Source organism: Salmo trutta, chromosome 21, assembly GCF_901001165.1.
Source record: "Salmo trutta chromosome 21, fSalTru1.1, whole genome shotgun sequence".
Taxonomy (NCBI): domain Eukaryota; kingdom Metazoa; phylum Chordata; class Actinopteri; order Salmoniformes; family Salmonidae; genus Salmo; species Salmo trutta.
The window spans coordinates 50657327-50674826 of NC_042977.1; the positions used below are offsets into that span (position 1 = coordinate 50657327).

Consider the following 17500-nt stretch of genomic DNA (forward strand, 5'->3'; position numbering starts at 1 on the left):
TGAGTAAAGAGGGGCCTGGAGCGTGGGGAACCTCCTAGCTAGTCCAATGAGTAAAGAGGGGCCTGGAGCGTGGGGAACCTCCTAGCCAGTCCAATGAGTAAAGAGGGGCCTGGAGCGTGGGGAACCTCCTAGCTAGTCCAATGAGTAAAGAGGGGCCTGGAGCGTGGGGAACCCCTAGCCAGTCCAATGAGTAAAGAGGGACCTGGAGCGTGGGGAACCTCCTAGCTAGTCCAATGAGTAAAGAGGGGATCTGGAGCGTGGGGAACCTCTAGCTAGTCCAATGAGTAAGAGGGGCCTGGAGCGTGGGGAACCTCCTAGCCAGTCCAATGAGTAAAGAGGGGGCCCTGGAGCGTGGGGAACCTCCTAGCTAGTCCAATGAGTAAAGAGGGGCCTGGAGCGTGGGGAACCTCCTAGCTAGTCCAATGAGTAAAGAGGGGCCGGAGCGTGGGGGAACCTCCTAGCCAGTCCAATGAGTAAAGAGGGACCTGGAGCGTGGGGAACCTCCTAGCCAGTCCAGAGTAAAGAGGTAAAGAGGGGCCTGGAGCGTGGGAACCCTCCTAGCTAGTCCAATGAGTAAAGAGGGGCCTGGAGCGTGGGGAACCTCCTAGCTAGTCCCAATGAGTAAAGAGGGGCCTGGAGCGTGGGGAACCTCCTAGCTAGTCCAATGAGTAAAGAGGGGCCTGGAGCGTGGGGAACCTCCTAGCCAGTCCAATGAGTATAGAGGGACCTGGAGCGTGGGGAACCTCCTAGCTAGTCCAATGAGTAAAGAGGGGCCTGGAGCGTGGAGAACCTCCTAGCTAGTCCAATGAGTAAAGAGGGACCTGGAGCGTGGGGAACCTCCTAGCCAGTCCAATGAGTAAAGAGGGATCTGGAGCGTGGGGAACCTCCTAGCCAGTCCAATGAGTAAAGAGGGGCCTGGAGCGTGGGGAACCTCCTAGCTAGTCCAATGAGTAAAGAGGGACCTGGAGCGTGAGGAACCTCCTAGCCAGTCCAATGAGTAAAGAGACCCCTGGAGCGTGGGGAACCTCCTAGCTAGTCCAATGAGTAAAGAGGGCCCTGGAGCGTGGGGAACCTCCTAGCTAGTCCAATGAGTAAAGAGGGGCCTGGAGCGTGGGGAACCTCCTAGCCAGTCCAATGAGTAAAGAGGGACCTGGAGCGTGGGGAACCTCCTAGCCAGTCCAATGAGTAAAGAGGGGCCTGGAGCGTGGGGAACCTCCTAGCTAGTCCAATGAGTACAGAGGGACCTGGAGTGTAGGGAACCTCCTGAGTTCTATGCGTTACAGCTGCATTTGTCAACAGACGTGGCGGACCTGGCACAGCTCCTGGTATATGTCCGTTACGTTTATGGGGGGGTCAATTAAGGAAGACATCCTCTTCTGCAAACCACTGGAAACAAAGACAACATGAGAGGGCGGTACCGGTACCGAAAAGTACCCGACAGCTTTGTGACATCAAATGGACTTTCGTGGTCAAGATGTGTTGGTATTTGTACTGATGGCGCTAAAGCCATGACAGGGAGACATAGTGGAGTGGTAACACGCGTGCAAGCAGTTGCTCCCGACGCCACTTGGGTCCACTGCTGCATCCACCGAGAGGCTCTCTCTGCCAAGGGAATGACTGACAGCTTGAAAGACGTTTTGGACACTACAGTGAAAATGGTTAACTTTGTTAAAGCAAAAGGCCCCTGAACTCTCGTGTAATTTCTGCATTATGCAATGATATGGGCAGCGACCATGTAACGCTTTTACAACATACAGCAGTGCGCTGGTTATCAAGGGGCAAAGTATTGACATGTCTTTTTACATTGAGCGATGGCATAGGGCATAGGGAATAGGGAGCCATTTGTGACACACATAAACCAATCAAGATTTCACCTTTGGTGAGCTCAATCTTCAGACATAAATTCCTACCAGCTCTCAGGGTTATTACAACAAACACACATTTCATTAAGAAAGCTAAGCGAAGGGAATTCAGACAATAAACAGCTCAACCTCCAGACAATGGGCTTCTGAAATTACACTCCGCATTGCAAAACTAAAGCATTGCTGGTGTTGTCTCTACTTTCTGTCTCTCTCATCTCTCCTCTCTCTCTCCCTCGCTCGCTCTCTCCCTTTCTCTCCCATCTCTTTCGTTCTCCCTCTCGACCTCTCTCTCACCTGTCTCTCTCCCTCTCCCCTCTCCCTCCTTTGTCTCACCCACTCTCTCTACCCTCCCCTCCCTCCTTTCTCCCCTATCTCTCCCTCCCTCCCCTCTCTCCTATCTCTCTCCCTCTCCCTTCTTTCTCTCAGCATCTCTCCTGTCTCACCCTCTCTCTCTCCCCCTCCCCCTCTCTCACTCCCTCTTCCTCCTCTCCCCTCTCTCCTTTCTCTCGCCCTCTTCTCTCTCTCCTCTCCCCGCTCTCCTTTCTCTCTCTCCCTCTCTCTCCTTCTCCTTTATCTCTCCCCTCTCTCACCCTCTTCTCTCTCTCCCTCCCTCCTCTCTCCCCTTTCTCCTTTCTCCCTCCCTCCTCTCTCCCCTCTCTCCCTCCCTCCTCTCTCCCCTCTCTCTCTCCCTCCTCTTTCCCCTCTCTCCCTCCCTCCTCTCTCCCCTCTCTCTCTCCCTCTCTCCGTCCCTCCTCTCTCCCCTCTCTCTCTCCCTCTCTCCGTCCCTCCTCTCTCCCCTCTCTCCTTTCTCTCTCCCCTCTCTCCTTTCTCTCTCCCTCTTCTCTCTCCTTTCTCTCTCCCTCATCTCTCCCCTCTGTCTCCTCCTTGGCATGCTGTTCCATTCTCTCTCTCTATTCTCTCTCTCCCTTCATTTCTCGTTCTCTTCGTCTCTCTCTCTCTCTCTCAATCAATCAATCAATCAATCAATCAATCAACTACACTTAGACACAAATCCAGATATTATCAAGATACAGAAGACCCAATCACAGACACACTTCTGATGCTTTATTTGACATGTTTACATTTGAGTTATTTAGCAGATGTTTTTATCCAGAGCGATTTACAGTAGCAATTAGGGTGAAGTGCCTTGCTCGACAAGATTTTTCACCTAGTCGCTTCAGGGATTCGAACCAGCGACCTTTCTGTGATTGGCCTAACGCTCATAACCACTAGGCTACCTGCCACCTATGAATGCAGACCTGACCAGTAAAAACTCACAACAACAACAACAGCAGTATCCAACAACTCCAGTGTGTCTAATGAGTAAATCCGATGGTCGTCCCATCCATGACCACTAGAGAGCGCACTACCCACAAATACACTACCAGCTGTACTACTACAGTACTACTACAGTACTACCTGAATGGAACCAGGACCAGGACCCAGACTGATACTACTACAGTACTACTACAGTACTACCTGAATGGACCAGGACCCAGACTGAAACTACCAGCTGTACTACTACAGTACTACTACAGTACTACCTGAATGGAACCAGGACCAGGACCCAGACTGATACTACTACAGTACTACTACAGTACTACCTGAATGGAACCAGGACCAGGACTGATACTACCAGCTGTACTACTACAGTAATACCTGAATGGAACCAGGACCCAGACTGATACTACCAGCTGTACTACTACAGTAATACCTGAATGGAGCCAGGACCCAGACTGATACTACCAGCTGTACTACTACAGTAATACCTGAATGGAACCAGGACCCAGACTGATACTACTACAGTACTACTACAGTACTACCTGAATGGAACCAGGACCAGGACCCAGACTGATACTACTTCAGTACTACTACAGTACTACCTGAATGGAACCAGGACCAGGACTGATACTACCAGCTGTACTACTACAGTAATACCTGAATGGAACCAGGACCCAGACTGATACTACCAGCTGTACTACTACAGTAATACCTGAATGGAGCCAGGACCCAGACTGATACTACCAGCTGTACTACTACAGTAATACCTGAATGGAACCAGGACCCAGACTGATACTACCATGTCTGAATCCGCCAGGTTAATAATCCTGCGATCTTCTATCCTCTGGTCATTTACCTGCTCTGATCAACTCCACTGGTGTACTCATGATATGTACGAAAATACATGTAAAATGTATACAGTCACTACTGTCAGTCACTCTGGGTAAGAACGTCTGTTAAATTAATACAATGTAGAGGTAAATGTCCTGTCACACACAGAGACACACAGAGACACAGATACACACAGAGACACACAGAGACACACACAGAGACACAGATACACACAGAGACACACACAGAGACACAGATACACACAGAGACACACAGAGACACACACAGAGACACACAGAGACACACACAGAGACACAGATACACACAGAGACACACAGAGACACACACAGAGACACACAGAGACACAGATACACACAGAGACACACACAGAGACACAGATACACACAGAGACACACAGAGACACACAGAGACACACAGAGACACACAGACACACAGATACACACAGAGACACACACAGAGACACAGAGACACACAGAGACACAGAGACACACAGAGACACAGAGACACACACAGAGACACACAGAGACACACAGAGACACACAGAGACACACAGAGACACAGATACACACAGAGACACACATAGACACACAGAGACACAGAGACACAGATACACAGATACATACAGAGACACAGAAACACAGATACACAGATACACACAGAGACACAGAGACACACATAGACACACATAGACACACACAGACACACAGAGACACAGATACACACAGATACACACAGAGACACACATAGACACACAGAGACACAGAGACACAGATACACAGAGACACAGATACACAGATACATACAGAGACACAGAAACACAGATACACAGATACACACAGAGACACAGAGACACACATAGACACACATAGACGCACATAGACACACACAGACACACAGACACACAGAGACACAGATACACACAGAGACACACAGAGACACACAGAGACACAGAGACACAGAGACACAGATACACAGAGAGACACAGATACACACAGAGACACAGATACACACAGACACACAGATACACACAGAGACACACAGAGACACACAGAGACACAGATACACACAGAGACACACGGAGACACAGAGATACACACAGAGACACACAGAGACACAGAGACACACAGAGACACACAGAGACACAGAGACACACAGAGACACACAGAGACACACAGAGACACACAGAGACACACAGAGACACAGATACACACAGATACACACAGAGACACACGGAGACACACAGAGACACAGAGACACACAGAGACACACAGAGACACAGAAACACACAGAGACACACAGAGACACACAGAGACACAGATACACACAGAGACACAGAGACACACAGAGACACACAGAGACACAGATACACACAGAGACACAGAGACACACAGAGACACACAGGCACACTGAGACACACAGAGACACACAGAGACACAGAGACACAGAGACACACAGAGACACAGAGATACACACAGAGACACACAGAGACACACATAGACACACAGACACACAGACACACAGAGACACACAGACACACAGACACACAGAGACACAGAGATACACACAGAGACACACAGAGACACACAGAGACACACAGACACACACAGACACACACAGACACACACAGACACACACAAAGACACACAGAGACACAGATACACACAGAGACACAGATACACACAGAGACACACAGAGACATACAGAGACACACAGAGACACACACTCTCAGTTCCTGAGAGTCTCACCTTTCCACAGAGGGGCCACATTAGTGTGTAGCCCAAACCGTTCTGATGCTACAGACAGAAGTTGGCAGACGGGTCCCAAGATCTAGCGCAGAACAGAGAACACCATTGTGTCTCATCTTTCCATAGATGGGTCATAATAGTTTGTAAGCCAATCCGTTTCGGTTTGAGAAGTCCGATTTTCGGGGCGTCTCATGGTCTGACAAACACCTCTCTAGCTCTGTCACCTTTCACCTCAGATGGGATGTCTCCTAGTCTGGCAAACACCTCTCTGTCACCTTTCACCTCAGATGGGATGTCTCCTGGTCTGACCAACACCTCTCTGTCACCTTTCACCTCAGATGGGATGTCTCCTGGTCTGACCAACACCTCTCTGTCACCTTTCACCTCAGATGGGATGTCTCCTAGTCTGGCAAACACCTCTCTGTCACCTTTCACCTCAGATGGGATGTCTCCTGGTCTGACACCTTTCACCCCAGATGGGATGTCTCCTGGTCAGACAAACACCTCTCTAGCTCTGTCACCTTTCACCTCAGATGGGATGTCTCCTGGTCTGACCAACACCGCTCTGTCACCGTTCACCTCAGATGGGATGTCTCCTGGTCTGACACCTTTCACCCCAGATGGGATGTCTCCTGGTCAGACAAACACCTCTCTAGCTCTGTCACCTTTCACCTCAGATGGGATGTCTCCTGGTCTGACCAACACCCCTCTAGTGAATAGCTTAATCAATAGATAGTGACAGAATTAGATTACTTCTCAAGCAAAGTCCATTTTTTTTTGGTCTCCTCGGCAATAGAAGGTTGTACGTCAGCCTCGATGTCAAATAAACAAAACAATAATATCCCTACTCATATGGCCTATTGAACACCCTCTCATAACCCCTCAATTCCAGTCCTGGTTTTAACAGAACAGCCCGTCACTGACACGGAGGTAGGCTATTTAAAGAGTGTATGGGTGGGTGGAGGAAATGGCCGACAAATCTATGGATATAGCAGCTTAATGTCTGTCGAACAGGTAGGACCCACCTCTTCTTTCTTAAATAGGAATGAAATAGGCTCCAACACAAAGCTCTCTTGTTGTTAGTAGAGTCTAATTAAAATGAAGACTGTTTTAAATTAATTGTACCTACTCAAATTTGCCTACTTTCTGCACCATGAGCTGTCCATTTCTGATTGGTTGTGGCTGCAGCTGCTGCTGCTTCCAGTTTCCACAGCACAATGTATCTTTCTAGAATCTGGCTTATTATGAGGTCAATAACTCAATAACCCAAGTGTATGTTTTGGGACTAGGCCTAATCAAACATTATTTTCAGAAAGAGCCTTTGACTCTCCTCCTGAACTGCCACTGTAGACCTAGACAGCACAGCCATTGGTTAGGCAGCACACAAAAAACTAAAACAAAAAACGTTTTGATCAGGAAGAGCAGAGCAGGCTGGGGACCAGGGTTGGAATGCAGCCTAGTTTTATTTATTTACATCATCCCAGCAGCTAATCTAAGAAATATGACTTTGTCTCTGTGCTTCTCCGAGCATCCACTTCGTAGTGTATAGTCTTTGATCGAGACCACAGTAAAAAGCCTTTAGGCCGAGCAGAGAATCTGAGATGAGGGGCAGGCGTCCCATATATTGCCTAATAAGAAACTCTAAAATACTAAGAAATATTGAAATGACGATCGATTACAAATGACATGTCCGTCCTCCATTTTCCTCCAGGTAACCATTCTGTCAATGTCTATCCATCCATATCGGTACACGTATTCGTACTGAACCGTTCGGTACGGGGGCCTCGGTTGGGTCCGCAATGTGAACATTTAGGGCTGTAGTTGTTTTAGCAGAATAGCCTGCATTGAAAACCAGACATCGTAGGGTATACCTCCAGACATCGTAGGGTAGACCTCCAGACATCGTAGGGTAAGGCTTCAGACATCGTAGGGTAAGGCTCCAGACATCGTAGGGTAAGGCTCCAGATATCGTAGGGTAAGGCTCCAGACATCGTAGGGTAAGGCTCCAGACATCGTAGGGTAAGGCTCCAGACATCGTAGGTTAAGGCTCCAGACATCGTAGGGTAAGGCTCCAGACATCGCAGGTTAAGGCTCCAGACATCGTAGGTTAAGGCTCCAGACATCGTAGGGTAAGGCTCCAGACATCGCAAGGTAAGGCTCCAGACATCGTAGGGTAAGGCTCCAGACATCGTAGGGTAAGGCTCCAGACATCGTAGGGTAAGGCTTCAGACATCGCAGGGTAAGGCTCCAGACATCGTAGGTTAAGGCTCCAGACATCGTAGGGTAAGGCTCCAGACATCGTAGGGTAAGGCTCCAGACATCGTAGGGTAAGGCTCCAGACATCATAGGGTAAGGCTCCAGACATCGTAGGGTAAGGCTCCAGACATCGTAGTGTAAGGCTCCAGACATCGTAGGGTAAGGCTCCAGACATCGTAAGGTAAGGCTCCAGACATCGTAAGGTAAGGCTCCAAACATACCCTCGTAAAACTGACTATCCTACCGATCCTTGGCTTCAGTGATGTCATTTACAAAATAGTCTCCAACACTCTAATCAGCAAATTGGATGTAGTCGATCACAGTGCCATCCGTTTTGTCACCAAAGCCCCATACACTACCCACCACTGCGACCTGTACGCTCTCGTTGGCTGGCCCTTCCTTCATATTCGTAGCCAAACCCACTGGCTCCAGGTCATCTATAAGTCTTTGCTAGGAAAGCTCCGCCTTATCTCAGCTCACTGGTCACGATAACACCCAATCGTAGCACGCGCTCCAGCAGGTATATTTCACTGGTCATCCCCAAAGCCAACACCTCCATTGGCCGCCTTTCCTTCCAGTTCTCTGCTGCCAATGACTGGAACGAACTACAAAAATCACGGAAGTTGGAGACTTATATCTCCCTCACTAGCTTTAAGCATCAGCTGTCAGAGCAGCTCACAGATCACTGCACCTGTACATAGCCCATCTGTAAACAGCCCATCCAACCAACTACCTACCTCATCCCCATGTTTCTTTTTGTTTTTCTGCTCTTTTGCACCCCAGTATCTCTACTTGCACATCCTCATCTGCACATCTATCACTCCAGTGTTTAATTGCTAAATTGTAATTACTTTGCCACCGTGGCCTATTTATTGAGAGAGATGTATAGAGGGAGATACAGAGATGCACAGAGAGAGAGAAACACAGAGAGAGAGAGATACACAGAGAGAGATACACAGAGAGAGATACACAGAGAGAGATACACAGAGAGAGAGATACACAGAGAGAGAGAAACACAGAGAGAGAGATACACAGAGAGAGAGAAACACAGAGAGAGAGAAACACAGAGAGAGATACACAGAGAGAGAGAAACACAGAGAGAGAGATACACAGAGAGAGAGAAACACAGAGAGAGAGATACACAGAGAGAGAGATACACAGAGAGAGAGAAACACAGAGAGAGAGAAACACAGAGAGAGAGAGATACACAGAGAGAGAGAAACAGAGAGAGAGAAACACAGAGATACATAGAGGGAGATACAGAGATGCACTGATATAGAAATGTTGTTATCAATGTTCATAAACTCCAATTAATCTACTCAGTCTGCAACCCAGAATTTGTAAAGTTCTGGTTAAAATAAAACAGACAGAATTCCCAATGTTTATTCACGAGGAAGCACTCTGCAGTTCATATACAAAGACCTCTATTTTATACCAGGCTCCTTTTTTACACACAAACCTTCAGGAGAGTTATCTCCTCCCCAGAGTTCTCCCCACTGTATAACACTACCCAGAGTTCTCCCCACTGTATAACACTACCCAGAGTTCTCCCCACTGTTAATCACTACCCAGAGTTCTCCCCACTGTATAACACTACCCAGAGTTCTCCCCACTGTATAACACTACCCAGAGTTCTCCCCACTGTATAACACTACCCAGAGTTCTCCCCACTGTTAATCACTACCCAGAGTTCTCCCCACTGTATAACACTACCCAGAGTTCTCCCCACTGTATAACACTACCCAGAGTTCTCCCCACTGTATAACACTACCCAGAGTTCTCCCCACTGTATAACACTACCCAGAGTTCTCCCCACTGTTAATCACTACCCAGAGTTCTCCCCACTGTATAACACTACCCAGAGTTCTCCCCACTGTTAATCACTACCCAGAGTTCTCCCCACTGTTAATCACTACCCAGAGTTCTCCCCACTGTTAATCACTACCCAGAGTTCTCCCCACTGTATAACACTACCCAGAGTTCTCCCCACTGTATAACACTACCCAGAGTTCTCCCCACTGTTAATCACTACCCAGAGTTCTCCCCACTGTTAATCACTACCCAGAGTTCTCCCCACTGTATAACACTACCCAGAGTTCTCCCCACTGTATAACACTACCCAGAGTTCTCCCCACTGTATAACACTACCCAGAGTTCTCCCCACTGTTAATCACTACCCAGAGTTCTCCCCACTGTTAATCACTACCCAGAGTTCTCCCCACTATTAATCACTACCCAGAGTTCTCCCCACTGTTAATCACTACCCAGAGTTCTCCCCACTGTATAACACTACCCAGAGTTCTCCCCACTGTTAATCACTACCCAGAGTTCTCCCCACTGTATAACACTACCCACAGTTCTCCCCACTGTATAACACTACCCAGAGTTCTCACCACTGTTAATCACTACCCAGAGTTCTCCCCACTGTATAACACTACCCAGAGTTCTCCCCACTGTTAATCACTACCCAGAGTTCTCCCCACTGTTAATCACTACCCAGAGTTCTCCCCACTGTATAACACTACCCAGAGTTCTCCCCACTGTTAATCACTACCCAGAGTTCTCCCCACTGTTAATCACTACCCAGAGTTCTCCCCACTGTTAATCACTACCCAGAGTTCTCCCCACTGTATAACACTACCCAGAGTTCTCCCCACTGTATAACACTACCCAGAGTTCTCCCCACTGTATAACACTACCCAGAGTTCTCCCCACTGTTAATCACTACCCAGAGTTCTCCCCACTGTTAATCACTACCCAGAGTTCTCCCCACTGTATAACACTACCCAGAGTTCTCCCCACTGTATAACACTACCCAGAGCTCTCCCCACTGTATAACACTACCCAGAGTTCTCCCCACTGTATAACACTACCCAGAGTTCTCCCCCCTGTTAATCACTACCCAGAGTTCTCCCCACTGTATAACACTACCCAGAGTTCTCCCCACTGTTAATCACTACCCAGAGTTCTCCCCACTGTATAACACTACCCAGAGTTCTCCCCACTGTATAACACTACCCAGAGTTCTCCCCACTGTTAATCACTACCCAGAGTTCTCCCCACTGTATAACACTACCCAGAGTTCTCCCCACTGTATAACACTACCCAGAGTTCTCCCCACTGTATAACACTACCCAGAGTTCTCCCCACTGTTAATCACTACCCAGAGTTCTCCCCACTGTAATCACTACCCAGAGTTCTCCCCACTGTATAACACTACCCAGAGTTCTCCCCACTGTATAACACTACCCAGAGTTCTCCCCACTGTATAACACTACCCAGAGTTCTCCCCACTGTTAATCACTACCCAGAGTTCTCCCCACTGTATAACACTACCCAGAGTTCTCCCCACTGTTAATCACTACCCAGAGTTCTCCCCACTGTTAATCACTACCCAGAGTTCTCCCCACTGTTAATCACTACCCAGAGTTCTCCCCACTGTATAACACTACCCAGAGTTCTCCCCACTGTATAACACTACCCAGAGTTCTCCCCACTGTTAATCACTACCCAGAGTTCTCCCCACTGTATAACACTACCCAGAGTTCTCCCCACTGTATAACACTACCCAGAGTTCTCCCCACTGTTAATCACTACCCAGAGTTCTCCCCACTGTATAACACTACCCAGAGTTCTCCCCACTGTTAATCACTACCCAGAGTTCTCCCCACTGTTAATCACTACCCAGAGTTCTCCCCACTGTATATCACTACCCAGAGTTCTCCCCACTGTTAATCACTACCCAGAGTTCTCCCCACTGTTAATCACTACCCAGAGTTTTCCCCACTGTAATCACTACCCAGAGTTCTCCCCACTGTATAACACTACCCAGAGTTCTCCCCACTGTTAATCACTACCCAGAGTTCTCCCCACTGTATAACACTACCCAGAGTTCTCCCCACTGTTAATCACTACCCAGAGTTCTCCCCACTGTATAACACTACCCAGAGTTCTCCCCACTGTTAATCACTACCCAGAGTTCTCCCCACTGTTAATCACTACCCAGAGTTCTCCCCACTGTATAACACTACCCAGAGTTCTCCCCACTGTATAACACTACCCAGAGTTCTCCCCACTGTTAATCACTACCCAGAGTTCTCCCCACTGTTAATCACTACCCAGAGTTCTCCCCACTGTTAATCACTACCCAGAGTTCTCCCCACTGTAATCACTACCCAGAGTTCTCCCCACTGTATAACACTACCCAGAGTTCTCCCCACTGTATAACACTACCCAGAGTTCTCCCCACTGTTAATCACTACCCAGAGTTCTCCCCACTGTATAACACTACCCAGAGTTCTCCCCACTGTTAATCACTACCCAGAGTTCTCCCCACTGTATAACACTACCCAGAGTTCTCCCCACTGTTTATCACTACCCAGAGTTCTCCCCACTGTTAATCACTACCCAGAGTTCTCCCCACTGTTAATCACTACCCAGAGTTCTCCCCACTGTATAACACTACCCAGAGTTCTCCCCACTGTTAATCACTACCCAGAGTTCTCCCCACTGTATAACACTACCCAGAGTTCTCCCCACTGTATAACACTACCCAGAGTTCTCCCCACTGTTAATCACTACCCAGAGTTCTCCCCACTGTATAACACTACCCAGAGTTCTCCCCACTGTTAATCACTACCCAGAGTTCTCCCCACTGTATAACACTACCCAGAGTTCTCCCCACTGTTAATCACTACCCAGAGTTCTCCCCACTGTATAACACTACCCAGAGTTCTCCCCACTGTATAACACTACCCAGAGTTCTCACCACTGTATAACACTACCCAGAGTTCTCCCCACTGTATAACACTACCCAGAGTTCTCCCCACTGTATAACACTACCCAGAGTTCTCCCCACTGTATAACACTACCCAGAGCTGTCCGTTCCTTTCCCCAGAGATTAGAGGAACCTTGAGAAGTACTCCCTGTCCTATCATAAGTTTCTCAGTTCTAGCCAGGTCGAGCCAAAACATAGTTTAATGGTTCTCTGTGTTTTCTTAAACACACACACACACACACACACACACACACACACACACACACACACACACACACACACACACACACACACACACACACACACACACACACACACACACACATTCCTCTCTTATCCTAGTCCAACCTAGTTAGACCTTTATGTTTAACTATTTAATTACTCATTATACATGCTACATAAACTATATCACTAATAGTTAGGTTTCAGGGTAGAATTATTTAATCATTTATCTTTAAACATATCAATTATTTTATCATGCACAGAGAGAGATACAGAGAGAGATGCACAGAGAGAGATGCACAGAGAGAGATGCACAGAGAGAGATACACAGAGATGCATAAAGAGAGATACACAGGGAGAGAGATACACAGAGAGAGAGATACACAGGGAGAGAGATACACAGAGAGAGAGATACACAGAGAGAGAGAGATACACAGAGAGAGAGATACACAGGGAGAGAGATACACAGAGAGAGAGATACACAGAGAGAGAGATACACAGAGAGAGAGAGATACACCGGGAGAGAGAGATACACAGAGAGAGATACACAGAGAGAGAGAGATACACAGGGAGAGAGAGAGAGATACACAGAAAGAGAGAGATACACAGAGAGAGAGAGATACACAGAGAGAGAGATACACAGAGAGAGAGATACACAGAGAGAGATACACAGAGAGAGAGATACACAGGGAGAGAGATACACAGAGAGAGAGATACACAGAGAGAGAGAGATACACAGAGAGAGAGATACACAGGGAGAGAGATACACAGAGAGAGAGATACACAGAGAGAGAGATACACAGAGAGAGAGAGATACACCGGGAGAGAGAGATACACAGAGAGAGATACACAGAGAGAGAGAGATACACAGGGAGAGAGAGAGAGATACACAGAAAGAGAGAGATACACAGAGAGAGAGAGATACACAGAGAGAGAGATACACAGAGAGAGAGATACACAGAGAGAGAGATACACAGAGAGAGAGATACACAGAGAGAGAGATACACTATATATACACAAAAGTTTGTGGACACGCCTTGAAATGAGTGGATTCGGCTATTTCAGCCACACCCGTTGCTGACAGGTGTATAAAATCGAGCAGAGCTTAAAATCTTCTGTCCTCTGTTGCAACACTCACTACCGAGTTTCAAACTGCCTCTGGAAGCAACGTCGGCACACTAACTGTTCTTTGGGAGCTTCATGAAATGGGTTTCCATGGCTGAGCAGCCGCACACAAGCCTAAAATCACCATGCGCAATGCCAAGCATCGGCTGGAGTGGTGTAAAGCACGCCGCCATTGGACTCTGGAGCAGTGGAAACGTGTTCTCTGGAGTGATAAATCAGTCTTCACCATCTGGCAGTCCGACAGACTAATCTGGGTTTGGTGGATGCCAGGAGAACGCTACCTGCCCCAATGCATAGTGCCAACTGTAATGTTTGGTGGAGGAGGAATAATTGTCTGGGGCTGTTTTCATGGTTCGGGCCCCTTAGTTCCAGTGAAGGGAAATCTTAACTCTACAGCATACAACAACATTTAAGACGATTCTGTGCTTCCAACTTTGTGGCAACAGTTTGGGGAAGGCCCTTTCCTGTTTCAGCATGACAACGCCCACGTGCACAAAGCGAGGTCCATACAGAAATGGTTTGTTGAGATCGGTGTGGAAGAACTTGACTGGCCTGCACAGAGCCCTGACCTCAACCCCATCAAACACTTTTGGGATGAATTGGAACGCCGACTGCGAGCCAGGCCCAATCGCCCAACATCAGTGCCCAACCTCACTAATGCTCTTGTGGCTGAATGGAAGCAAGTCCCAGCAGCAATGTTCCAACATCTAGTGGAAAGCCTTCCCAGAAGAGTGGAGACTGTTATAGCAGCAATGTTCCTACATCTAGTGGAAAGCCTTCCCAGAAGAGTGGAGGCTGTTATAGCAGCAATGTTCCTACATCTAGTGGAAAGCCTTCCCAGAAGAGAGGAGGCTGTTATAGCAGCAATGTTCCTACATCTAGTGGAAAGCCTTCCCAGAAGAGTGGAGGCTGTTATAACAGCAATGTTCCAACATCTAGTGGAAAGCCTTCCCAGAAGAGTGGAGGCTGTTATAGCAGCAATGTTCCAACAACTAGTGGAAAGCCTTCCCAGAAGAGTGGAGGCTGTTATAGCAGCAATGTTCCTACATCTAGTGGAAAGCCTTCCCAGAAGAGAGGAGGCTGTTATAGCAGCAATGTTCCAACATCTAGTGGAAAGCCTTCCCAGAAGAGTGGAGGCTGTTATAGCAGCAATGTTCCAACATCTAGTGGAAAGCCTTCCCAGAAGAGTGGAGGCTATTATAGCAGCAAAGGGGGGGACCAACTCCATATTAATGCCCATGATTTTGGAATGAGATGTTCGACAAACAGATGTCCACATATTTTTGGTAATGTAGTGTAGAGATCTAGATAAAGAGAGAAGATACTTAATGCTGAAGATTCAAAGCCCAAAAATGACCCACAGTTTTATGTCTAAATGTAAAATTACTATACATGATTTGGTTGGACAGTAGTTGTTATATGATGAACAGCTGCCAGTAGTTTAGGTCGGCATAATCCTGATATACACACACACACACACACACACACACACTCCTGCTACTTCTAAAGTGCAAAGCAGAAGAGCACTTACCATAGCGAGTGATTAAACATTACTACTGGGGACTTACTGATGACAGTAACGGCTTGAAGTGGTGGCAGTAGCTAGCAGATGGCTAGGGGAGAGGGGAAGGATCACCATCCTCATCATCACACACACACACACACACACACACACACACACACACACACACACACACACACACACACACACACACACACACACACACACACACCAGGGGTTACGTCAGGAAAATGTGGCTCTGAACATTTGAGAAATTTACTGGACCCAAAATGCATTGGGTGAGTAACCTGTTTAGGGTCGTCCACCCACGGTGCTCAGAGTATCCTGATTAGGGCGTCCACCCACGGTGCTCAGAGTAACCTGATTAGGGAGTCCACCCCCGGTGCTCAGAGTAACCTGATTAGGGAGTCCACCCACGGTGCTCAGAGTAACCTGATTAGGGCGTCCACCCACGGTGCTCAGAGTAACCTGATTAGGGCGTCCACCCACGGTGCTCAGAGTAACCTGATTAGGGCGTCCACCCACGGTGCTCAGAGTAACCTGATTAGGGCGTCCACCCACGGTGCTCAGAGTAACCGGATTAGGGCGTCCACCCACGGTGCTCAGAGTAACCTGATTAGGGCGTCCACCCACGGTGCTCAGAGTAACCTGATTAGGGCGTCCACCCACGGTGCTCAGAGTAACCTGATTAGGGAGTCCACCCACGGTGCTCAGAGTAACCGGATTAGGGCGTCCACCCACGGTGCTCAGAGTAACCTGATTAGGGCGTCCACCCACGGTGCTCAGAGTAACCTGATTAGGGCGTCCACCCACGGTGCTCAGAGTAACCGGATTAGGGCGTCCACCCACGGTGCTCAGAGTAACCTGATTAGGGCGTCCACCCATGGTGCTCAGAGTAACCTGATTAGGGAGTCCACCCACGGTGCTCAGAGTAACCGGATTAACAGAACATGCAAGTCGAGGATGTAACGATATGTGGTCCTTCTAATTCTGACGCCAAAATGGAGATAATAAATAAGTAGAATTTATTTTATTTCACCTTTATTTAACCAGGTAGGCTAGTTGAGAACAAGTCCTTTATTTAACCAGGTAGGCTAGTTGAGAACAAGTCCTTTATTTAACCAGGTAGGCTAGTTGAGAACAAGTCCTTTATTTAACCAGGTAGGCTAGTTGAGAACAAGTCCTTTATTTAACCAGGTAGGCAAGTTGAGAACAAGTCCTTTATTTAACCAGGTAGGCAAGTTGAGAACAAGTTCTCATTTACAACTGCGACCTGGCCAAGATAAAACAAAGCAGTTCGACACAAACAACAACAGAGTTACACATGGAGTAAAACAAACATACAGTCAATAATACAGTAGAGAAAAAGTCTATATACAGTGTGTGCAAATGTAGTAAGATTAGGGAGGTAAAGCAATAAATAGGCCATAGTGGTGAAGCAATTACAATATAGCAAGTAAACACTGGAGTGATAAATGAGCAGAAGATGAATGTGCCAGTAGAGATACTGGGGTGCAAAGGAGCAAGATAAATAAATAAATACAGTATGGGGATGAGGTAGGTTGGATGGGCTATTTACAGGTGCAGTGATCTGTGAGCTGCTCTGACAGCTGGTGCTTAAAGTTAGTGAGGGAGATATGAGTCTCCAACTTCAGTGATTTTTGCAGTTCGTTCCAGTCATTGGCAGCAGAGAACTGGAAGGAGAGACGAGCAAAGGAAGAATTGGCTTTAGGGGTGACCAGAGAGATATACCTGCTGGAGCGCGTGCTACAGGTGGGTGCTGCTATGGTGACCAGTGAGCAGAGATAAGGGGGGACTTTACCTAGCAGGGTCTTGTAGATGACCTGGAGCCAGTGGA

The 17500-nt window shown here is 47.8% G+C and overlaps 1 protein-coding gene and 1 long non-coding RNA gene across 4 annotated transcripts in view; both read right to left on the reverse strand.

The window, feature by feature from the left end:
• LOC115157645 (uncharacterized) overlaps window positions 1-784 on the reverse strand; it is a 999-nt gene extending 215 nt beyond the window's left edge. Inside the window, exon 1 of the long non-coding RNA XR_003868497.1 lies at window positions 728-784. This is a non-coding gene — a long non-coding RNA (uncharacterized LOC115157645). The remainder of the gene's footprint in view (window positions 1-727) is intronic.
• Window positions 1-17500, reverse strand: part of st6galnac3 (ST6 (alpha-N-acetyl-neuraminyl-2,3-beta-galactosyl-1,3)-N-acetylgalactosaminide alpha-2,6-sialyltransferase 3) — a 114961-nt gene that overhangs the window by 84894 nt on the left and 12567 nt on the right. The gene's annotated exons all lie outside the window — the stretch shown is intronic.